Consider the following 11,215-nt stretch of genomic DNA (forward strand, 5'->3'; position numbering starts at 1 on the left):
TATTATTAAAGTATGTATCCTCATACATTCGGCTTCTCCAGATAGCCACGAAACAAAGAAGGAACATGAAAGTCATTCAGAGAGAAACATCAGACCCACCCCTGCTCAAGACGAAGAGCAGCATCTCGAGCGTAATCGTATTACACTAACCGCTATGCTACTGCGTCGGACCAGTGAAGTCCATACAGACAAGATGTTTGCCATGTGGATTTTATTGAGGCAGTTGATAATGCCCCACATTAAGCTGATGCAGAATGTTAACACACATGGGATCCAATGCGAGCTGACTGATAGGATCCAAAACTGATTCGGTGATAGGAGGCTAAGTTTAGTGAAGGAAGGATGCTTTACTTGATGATGTCTATGAGCATGTTGTACCACATGGATAAATGTTATGACCTTGTTATTTATGATATATAGTAACAGCTTGTGATATTATGTACATTAATCAATTGAAGGACATGTGATTGTGTTGTGAATGACACAGAAGATGGCTGTGCTATGAATAGCAAGGAGAGTCCAAGGCTACAGCAGGATATCAATCAGGTGTAAAGTTGGGCAGAACACTAACAGATGGAATTTAATCCCCACAATACAAGGTGTAGTGTATATACAGTCAATAGTAGAACACTAAGATATGTTAATGAACAGAGGGACTTTGGGGTTCAGGTTCAAAGTTCCCTTAAACTGGCAACACGGGTAGATTGGGTAGTGAAAAAAAACATATGGTATTCTTGCCTTCATAGGTCAAGGCAAAGAACATAAAAATTGGAACATTACGCTGGAACCTTACAAAGTACGAGTTAGACCATACTTGGAGCATTGTGTGCAGTTCTGGTCACCACACATAAGAAAGGATGCTGTTGCACTAAAGAGAATGCAGAAGAGATTCAGCAGGACGTTGCACAAATTGGAAGACTTCATATATAGGGAGAGATCAGATAGGCTGGGTTTATTTTTCCTGTGGAGAACAAGGCTGAGAGATGCCCAGATTGAGATATATAAAATTATAGACTGTCAGAGATTTTTCCCATGATAAGGATAACGAAAACAAGTGGACATGACTTAAGGAGAGTGGAAGGGGTTTTAAAAGGGATTTTACAAGACTTTGCTCTTTACACAGAGAGTGCTCCACATCTAGATCACTGTCAGAGGAGGTGGTGGAATCAGATACAATTAAGAAACATATAGACATGGCCCTTAAGTAGGCAAGGCATAGAAGAACATAGACATAGTGTTAATAGAAGGAGTTAGTGTACGTAGCCAAAAGGGTTGGCATGGACATATTGGGCTGACAGGCCTGTTTCTGCGCAACATGTCTCTATGATGCAATTTGCCTATGGGAGGACATCTCACCACATGACTCAAGCATTGACCCCTTGTCCTCCATTTCATCAGTCACCACAATCAAAGAATAGTCTTCAACCATATGCTGGCTGACCTGAGTATTTATATCCAGCATTATCTGTTTACATTTCTCACTGTCAAATCTGTAGTATTCTCTATCGAATAGAAATGCTCCCATTACTGAACTCAACCTTATATTGTTAAGTTGCAATCCTAATCTATTATTTTGTATCCTTTCATAAAAACAGATTCAGATCTGCTTGCAAGATTCAAGATTAACTGACCTACTGTATGAGCACGTAAAATACACTTTTACTAACAGTTTTCTTCATTCTCTCAACTAGCTGTGAAAAACTTTGCACCCTTTTCCATGCAGAATATGCATGCATTGTTTAGGAGCAAAGACAGTAAGTGATGTTCCTCAGTGCCCACCATTACTGACATGGTATCAAACAAATACAATTGAAGCCTTAAATGAAAAGACTAAGAGCTGCAAATACTCAACAACTCATGCAACATCTGTGGAGGAAGAAACCAAGTTAACAGTTTAGTTTGATGGCCTTACACGGAGTGAGAACAATTCAGAACATGAACTTGTATTAAGTCACTGAGAAGGTGGAGGGAAGGGAAAAACACAGGGAATGTCTTTGATAGGGTGGAGACCGAGAGACTAAACTTCACAAACTGGAATGACATCACTTAGAAGCAGGGTGGGGCTGGTGAATGAGTAGCACCTGATCTGTCCGATGGAGATGTAAACAGAAGGAGATGAATGTACTGTCAGGAAAAACAAAGCAACACTGGAATTACAAAGTACAAAATGCTGCAAACGCTAGAAATCTGCAATAAAAAAGGGAATGCTGCAAATACTCAGTGTAGCAAGCAGCATTTCCAGGGAGGAATCTGATCGTAGAGCAAGCAAATTGAAACATTAATATTAATTCAGTATCTCTCTCTACAGATGCTGCTTCTTTGCTTGTGTATTTCCGATTTTTATTGCAGACTTCCAGAAAAAGAGAATTGCTTACTTTTGGACAATTGACACCTTGCCCATACAAGTAAGGAAGAAAGTTCTCAAAACTTCATTGAAAAATAGAAAAATGTAGAGGACTGAATTGAAAATAGAAGCTTTGGTAGAAGAAACTACCATCTTTCCCCACCCCCAAAAAAGTTATTTGAAATAGCTAATGCCCTTAGAAGTAGCTGGTGAAGATATTCACATTAAAGTTAATTAGATTTATGCTACGTCTACTGATTAGCTGCAAGCTCTTACAGTGCACTAAGCAATACTATATTTTCAGCATTGTGAATGGATGTTTCCAGGAGTGTACAACTAAACCATTATTGAAGTTTTGTATGCAATTTGTGGGAATAAGTTAAAGATACAAGATTAAACAAATCAAATTAAATCATGTATTAATGCACTACTGTAAAGAGTAAATTATTTTTTGAATCTAATTAGCATGTTAATAAATGTTAATTGATTGAGTTGAAGACAACTTTGACTATTATATCTTTTTACAATAATGGGTGAAATAATTTTCATCAATACCTTTAAGCCGGATGAATGTAAAATCAGTGTAGAAATGAATCATTGTGGCTTATACATCCATAAGAGGTATCAGCTTTCAAGCATTTCCAGCATGAACAAACAGAGCACATTAAATTAAATTATTGACATTTAAGTAAAACATTCCTCAGAAAAATGACAACTTACCACTTCTGCTGTAGATAGCTGCTAACATCAATTGGTTCAAAGCAGAAAATTCAAAGCGGCGGTACTGTGCTGAAAACTAGGGAAGAAGAAACAAGCCAGGAAATCAGGCTCAGTGAGATCTCTGTGTTGCTTTCAACTTTGAGCTTCATGCTCATACACGTTTACTAGAAGTGATAAACCGCAGCTAAGATCCCAACCAATCACTGCACTTGAAGGAACAAGTCTAGCTGCCTGTGCCAAGCTGCACAAATGGTAATAAAATAATGCTCGGAATACCTTTGCATTGCTCAGAGGACACATTCTTAATACCTGAGTTTCCCTTTCAATACATCACCTGATATTTTGAAAGATGCAGCAACTGTAATGCTAATCCTATTACTTCTTTCTTGTTTGTTCAACTCAAAGATATATAAAGACTGGCCCATTCACGCAAAGAGAGGATAACATTTATTATGAAAGCAATATAGCAAAATAAAAATCCTGAACTTTGTGTCTCCCCTCTACCACAGTGGACAGAAATCTTGACCACAGCTAATCTACTTCCTGCACACACCAGTGTTCTTCGGGACAGATCCAGGACAATGATTCCCTGGCCCTGACCTACTGCTGCAGCAGCCTCCACATCCACAATTTCCAGCAGCTCCAACAACATTCCACACAGTTCCCCTTTCAGAATTACGGAGGTCTTCTCTTCCATCCCCTCCAACCACTACCCTCTGTCTTTTGGCACCCTCACATACAAATGCAGGGGTGTAACACCTGTCCTTTCACCTTTCCCCTTTCCTTATCCAAGGACCCATACAGTCCAGCAATCTTGCACATCTTTAAATCTAGTGCACTGTATTTGCTGTCAACAATATCTGGAGAAACCAAACACAGATTGGGCGATCACTTTTCAGAGCACCCACATTTAGTCCACAGGGGTGACCTGAGCTTTCAGTTGCCTGGCACTTTGATTCAGCATTCCACGTCTTTCTGTCTGTGGGCTCCAGTACCGTAATAAGGCCAAACACAGGGGACAGCATTTCATCCTCCATCTGGGCATATTGCAGACTTCTGGACTTCATGCTGAATTTTCTAATGTTAGAAAACTCACTCCTTTTTTCTGTCTGTTTCAGAACTGACCATTTCTGTCTGTCATTGCTTTGGCCTGGTTTTTCTTTTTTTTGTGTGTGTATTTTTGGCCTGCTCTGCATAACTCACAGCTGCAATATTACCAATACATTACACAAAGAAGTGTAATCAGTTTTAACTACAACTCCAGTCATTCCCCCCCCCCCCACCCTTCTGTTGAGATAACTTGTTTTCTCTCTTTCCCTCTTCTAATGAAGGCTCCCAGAACTGAAACTTAAGCTGTTTTTCTATCAGTGCTAGTGCCCAGTTGCAAATTAATGGTGATGTAAATTGCTTCAAATTCCATTCCACTTAGGTAAACATCTTCAATTTCTATTCTAATTTTGGTCAATCATTCTACCTATTTTCACTTCTTAGTTTTCTCTGCAATGGCAGCAATCCGTATCATTCCTTGGTGTCGTCCCCTTTGTGAGATCAAATATGAGGCATTTTTTGAAGCTCCTTCTAAAGGAGACTGCTTAATATTTAACAGTTTCTCACTATTACATCAATGAACCTGCTATGCAAAGAAATGCAGATCCTGCTAATCAAAATTTTAAGAAGATGGCAGATGGTGTTAAATCTGATCAAGTGTGAAATGGCAGAACCCTTAACAGCATTAATTTACATCAGGACATTGGGCTCCAAGTCCATAGTTCCCTGAAAGTGGCCATACAAGTAAATTGAGTAATAATGAAGACCTATAGCATGTTTACCTTTATTGGTTGGGCTTCTGACTAAAAGAGCTTTGGGGGGAGTGCAGAAAAGGTTTTCCAGGATGCTGTCTGGATTATTAGGAGCTATGAAGAAAGCTTGGACAAACGTGGGCTGTCTTCTCGGAAGCATCAGAGGCTGAGGGGAGACCTAACAGAACACAGGTCATAGAACACAAAAAGCACAGTACAGGCCCTTCAGCCCATTATGTCATACCAACCAGTTAATCTACTCTAAAATCAATTTAGTGGAACTAAACTATGGCTGTTCAGACTAAACCTTCTTAGATGACTCATCCTCCTAACCATAGACAAACTCACAGAAGGAAATAGCATTGTTTTCTCTGAAGAGGCAGACACTCTGTTGGGATGAATGACAAGCTAAAGTAACTAAAGTAAAAGACAGGCCTGTGCTCTACCGATCTCCCAAATAAATCCAATTACCTTTCATTCGTGCATATCAACTCTGAAGTCCAGAATAACCTTCACTAAGGGCGAATGAGAGGTTGGGAAAATAAACTATAACATCAGTAAAAGATAGAAACTTAAAAAACAAACAAGAGAAAATCTGGAGATGCTGGAAATCCGAGCAACACACACAAAATGCTGGAGGAACTCAGCAGGCCAGGCAGCATCTATAGAAAAAAAAGCACAGTCGATGTTTCGGGCCGAAACCCTTCGGCAAACTTTTTAAAAATTGCTGTCATTAATATATCTATTTTGGATTATAGACCTCCAGGAGAACCACAACCTTGTCATGGCTTTGAGGCCTGCGTGCCTCAATGACTCGGAGAGCTATTATGACTAGATTCAGGGCATTATGCTTCGGCTCCATGTAAGGTTACCCATGACAAGCAAGTCAAAGGGTAAAAGCGGCCCACTGCTCCTCCAAGTTCAAGGGTTCAGCTCAGGGATAACTACCCTACCTGGTAAAACAAAATTGTTATGGAATCAGCAATGAAGAATCCTTCTGCAGTTGTGTGTGATGGTATTCCTGAGTCTCCACCTGGGACTTTCGTGACTGACAGTAGTGAAAGCCAAGAAGAAGCTACTGACACGATAAAGGAAGCCCTGAACACCCCCAGAAATGGAGGACCTTCATTGGCAATGGTGCAATGAGCGGTAAGAAAGTTTGGATTATATTGCATTGTGCAGGTTTTTGAGAAGTTGCAGTTCTTTATGTTCAAAAGAATTTGTACATTATAAGCTATCATCCAACAAATAAACCATTTCTTTGTCCATTATGCGGATGTAAGTTACTTCCCTGAATGCTGCAGACTTCAGCACTGTCATGCCACTCCTGGTACATCAGAAAGAAGAGTGGAGGGAAGGAAAATGAGACTCTTGTTCTGGCCCTACACCTCATTCAAGCAGGAATTTGTGTGTATCCAGCACTCCTACCCAGAATAAATGGGCTTGCGTTATTATTTTGTTCCTTTTGCATCTTTTCCATCACATCTCAAATCCAGTCAAACACTTATGAATTGTAGTCATCCAACTATAAAAAATTAAGGTCAATTTATACACTCTAAATTCTCACAAACAGGTAACAGTCAAATAATCCCTAATAGGCAATGTTGAGAAAGATTAAGAAACCAAGAGATAATAGCCCTTTCTTGTTCAAAAGTAACATGTGAGCTTTTTGTCAACCTTAAAAAAAACAGGTGAAGTCTTATCACAAACACGAGAAAATCTGCAGATGCTGGTGATCCAAAGTAACACACAAAATGCTGAAGGAACTCAGCAGGACAGGTAGCATCTATGGAAAAGAGTAAATAGTCAACATCTCGGGCCAAGACCCTTCATCAGGACTCATGAAGACAAATGAAGATGAATAAAACAGATGAAGCCTTATTGTTTGGGAAAAAACTGATTGATCCAAAGGGCCCATATCCATGATATATTCCTCGATGATTCTATAAGTTAATAAGACTCCACAGGTATTACTATAAAGATGTAGGTAAGCAAGATATGAAAACATTTAACAAATTACTTGCACTGACTGATTAAATGCTCAGAATAAGTCATGTCTGTCACTGACATTGAAGTCCATGACTGAAATTGGCTCCAAAGGAGAAGCTCTTAGAAAATACAGTATGTAATTTCCAAGCCATCCAATTATTACATTGAGAGAGAGAGATGGCATCCGTTAGTCTCGTGAGACCATGGATCTGCACCTGGAAAGTCTTGCTTCAGTCTGTGTTGGTAGAGCAGCATCTGTTGTGGCTGTAGAGGCCCACACGGGAGTGACAGTCTCCGCTGCTGCGATTGCACTTGAAGGCTCTGTCCTCTGGTGTTATCTTGGTGCTGTTTGTTCAGCGAGTACACTTTTTTTCAGCAGCAAGCCTCAGCTTCTCTGCTCCTCTTTGTAGACCTCTGCGTAGTTCCAGCCTCCAGCGAGAGCGATTGCTTACAATGTCCTCCCACCTCTCGACGTTCATGTTCAGTGACTTCATGTCTCTCTTGCAGACATCTTTGAAATGAAGATGGGGTCACCCTTGTGCTCTCTTGCCAGAGGCCAGTTCCCCGTACAGCAGCTCTTATGGGATTCTCCCGTCTGACATGTGGTGTACGTGGCCCAGCCAGCGGAGACGGCGTTGTTGGAGCTGGGTGAAGAGGCTGGGTATCTGGGTGCAGGCCAGGACTTCATTGTTGGTGACTCGGTCAGTCCACTTGATGTCCAGGATGCGTCTCAGGCTGTGAAGGTGGAAGGTGTTGAGACACCGCTCTTATCTGGAGTAGATGCTCCAGGTCTCGCTGCCGTAAAGCAGTGTGCTGAGGACGCAGGCCCTGTAGACTGCAACCTTGGTGTGCATCGTCAGCTTTCTGATCTCCCAGACTCTCTTTGTCAGCCTGGTGAATGTTGAGGCTGTTCGTCCAATCCGTCTGTCGATCTCGGGGTCTAGGGAGAGACTGTCCATGATGGTGGAGCCAAGGTATGTAAACTCATGAACTACCTCCAGCTTGTAGTTGCTGATGGTAATGGCAGGGGGCTGCACAACGCCTTGGCCCAACACGTTGGTCTTCTTCAGGCTGATGGTCATGGCATGCTTGTGAGAAGCTGTCCATGAGGCATTGCAGTTGCTCTTCAGTGTGTTGCCAGTGCCACGTCGTCTGTAAACAACATGTCCCTGATGAGTACTTCACGAACCTTGGTTTTCGCCTTCAGCTGGGACAGACTGAACAGCCTCCCGTCCGATCTGGTGTGGAGATAAGCACCATCAGTTGATGTTCCAAAGGCGTGCTTCAGCCTGACTGTGAAGAAGATGCCGAACAGGGTGGGGGCAAGCACACAGCCCAGCTTCACACCACTGCGGATGTTGATGGCCTCCGAAGAAGAGCCATCAAACTGAATGATGTCCTCCATGTCTGTGTGGAATGACAGAACTATCTTGAGGATAGCAATCGGTTATCCTTTCATATAGTTGTAGCCAGTAGTCATTTGCACAGCACCTGGCTGTTTCCTGGGCCTTGCTTCTTGCTGTCCTTAGCGCTTGCAGTGTTGCCTGGGTGGGGTGGCATTTGTGCTCTAGTAGTGCAACACGCTTTACCTCAATGACAGCAGTGAGCTTACTTGAGCTCACTTCAAAGCAGTCCTGTGTTTTGCCCCGTTTCTTCCTGAAGGCCTTGAGTGCAGTGTTGTGGATAGTGTCCCTGAGAGAGTCCTATCTCTGCTGAGCATCTGCTTCTGGTGGGTCTGCAAGGAGAGCATCCTCCAGTGACTTGATGAACTCTGCTGCTTTGTCTGGGTGTTGTGTCTTACTGGCATCGATGCGCCGCTTGCCTGGAGGCCTGGCGTAGAGCATCATCTTTGGCCGAAGTCTGATCTTGCAGAAAACCAGAGAGTGATCCATGTTGCAGTCAGCACTCTGAAAGGAGCGAGTCATGAGCACATTTCTCAGGCGTCTTGTGATTATCAGGCCTGACTGGTGCCAGTGCTTGGAGCAGGGTTACATTAATACTTGTAATAAATGCTGTGAAAAAAGCCATACTGAAGTTCATATCTATTTTTTATAAGCTTTCAAAAGCTTACAAAAAAATAGATGCCAAGTCCAATACGAATAGCCATGAATCCAGCAGACTGACACTTGCCTCTTATCCGGCTGATGATTGCCCTGTTCAGTTCTCCCTGGTCGATGCGCTGTACCTTTGTCAATGCTATTGATGCTGACGAAGGACTGTAACATGATTGAAGCTCACAGCACAGAAAGGGCCATGTGGTTGTCATCCCTGTGCCAGCTCAAAGAAAGACAGTTCATTTGACCAGGTATGGACTGTGATTTACCAGTCTGACACCCGAGTAACAATGTCACTCACTGGAAGTTTGACATGATACCAGTTTGCCATACAGCAACCTTTGAAGGATTTATTAATTGGCTTCGAATTAATGTTGAATCAAGTGTGCAACTTGACTTAGTTGCTGCCATTCATCAGTACAAAGTATGACAGCTAGTACAAGAGGCACCAGCTTTCGATTTCAGGTAAACAACATCAAAGCACATCACGTTAATTTCCAGAGGGGCTCTTAGGGGAGGAATTTAAACATGTCAGCTTGCAAGCAACAGCTTCTGACAGGGCTGACAAATCTCCACTACGTTCCCCACTCAGTCCAATGCCATTTAACTACTACTGTGTATAGTTACTAATAACTACATACTGGCTGGTAAGGACACATTGTGGAGTCTTGGTATGCATTTGGCAGATACAGTATATATAGCAAAGTGATCAAATTTTACACTGTGAATTCTAATAAGCTAGTTTATAATGCTGTAATCAGCGAGGATAATTTTTTAGCAATCAGAAATACATTTTCCCTTCCCTAGCCCAGAAGCACTCAGGCCGATTGCAATCATTTTACTGGAATACACACTGACCTACCGTAGAGGCAAGCATACTTTCATGCATAGAACCCATTATCACAGGTATTATTCTACCCATTTGTGAGGTTACATAAGGAGCTAACAATGCTTTTATTTTCACTAAATTCACAAATGGCTAAAAGTCAAAGTGCAAAGTAAATTTATTATCAAAGTACATATATGTCACCATATACAACCCTGGGATTCATTTTCTTGCAGGCTTACTCATTAAATCCATCATCGAATAAAAATCATAATAGAATCAGTGAAAGACCACACTAACTTGTGCAAATACAAAAAGGAAAAAAATAATAATTGATGCACCATCAATAACTCTCTGAGACGGGAGGCGAACGATAGGCTTTTATTAGCTGCAAGAGACCACTATTAGCAGCAAGAGACCACCACACTACATCCTGGAGACTGAGGGAGGAGCAATGCCTCCAATCGCCTTTATACAGGGGTCTGTGGGAGGAGCCACAGGAGCAGTCAGCAGGGGGGGCGTGTCCAGACAGGTATATGTAGTTCACCACATCCACCCCCCCTTTGTTTTAAAAGAGAGTCCCCATGGGGCGAAGTTTCTTACAAGTATATTTACAGGTCAAGTCTATCGGGCGGTCGAGTCTGTCGCTGCGATCTACGTAGCACCGGTGGTGATTGCACCGGTGACGGTGGTTGTGCTGGCTCCGGCCTGACTTGAGGTGCCAGCCCATTAGGCATCAGTAACCCCTCATGCATGTGCGTGGCGCTCGGTATGGGAGTGTCATGAGGAGTCTGTGTAGGGCTTGGAGTGCACTGTGTCTCGTGGGTATACACCTAGGTGGGTACGGGGTCCATAGTCACCGTGGAGTGTTCGGGGTAGGGGTCTGGTGCTCCTGCGGGCGCCAGGTCGCAGACAGAGACCATCAGGTAAGACCACGTAGGAATACTGGGGGTTCGCATGTAGAAGGTGAACCCTCTCGACCATCGGGAGTATTTATTGCTCCTCACATGTTTCCGGAGCAGCACTGGCCCTGGGGACGTCAGCCAAGCCGGTAGGGTGGTCCCAGTGGCAGACTTCCTGGGAAAAGAGAATAGGCGCTCATGAGGGGTGGCATTGGTGGACGTACATAACAGGGAGCGGATAGAGTGGAGTGCCTCAGGGAGGATCTCCTGCCAGCGAGAGACCGGCAATCCCTTTGACCTAAGGGCTAAGAGTGTGGCCTTCCACACAGTGGCATTCTCCCTCTCCACCTGTCCATTTCCCCGGGGATTATAGCTCGTGGTCCTACTAGAAGCAATACCCCTAGCCAGCAGGTACTGGCGCAGCTCATCACTCATAAACGAGGACCCTCTATCACTGTGGATATAGCAGGGGTATCCGAACAGAGTGAAGAGCTGGCGCAGGGCTTTTATGATGGACGTGGCAGTGGTATCGGGTCAGGGGATGGCAAAGGGGAACCGCGAGTACTCGTCGATTATGTTGA

General features: G+C 43.1%; 1 protein-coding gene across 2 annotated transcripts in view; it reads right to left on the bottom strand.

The window, feature by feature from the left end:
* The window catches only part of pde4d (phosphodiesterase 4D, cAMP-specific), a 1,157,264-nt gene extending 1,154,077 nt beyond the window's left edge, over positions 1-3,187 (bottom strand). For both annotated transcript variants that reach the window (XM_073064478.1, XM_073064489.1), the window contains exon 1: positions 3,065-3,187. The gene's annotated coding sequence lies outside the window, so the exon portion shown is untranslated. The remainder of the gene's footprint in view (positions 1-3,064) is intronic.
* Between the last annotated feature and the right edge of the window lie 8,028 nt (positions 3,188-11,215).

Source organism: Hemitrygon akajei, chromosome 13, assembly GCF_048418815.1.
Source record: "Hemitrygon akajei chromosome 13, sHemAka1.3, whole genome shotgun sequence".
NCBI classification, from domain to species: Eukaryota; Metazoa; Chordata; class Chondrichthyes; order Myliobatiformes; family Dasyatidae; genus Hemitrygon; species Hemitrygon akajei.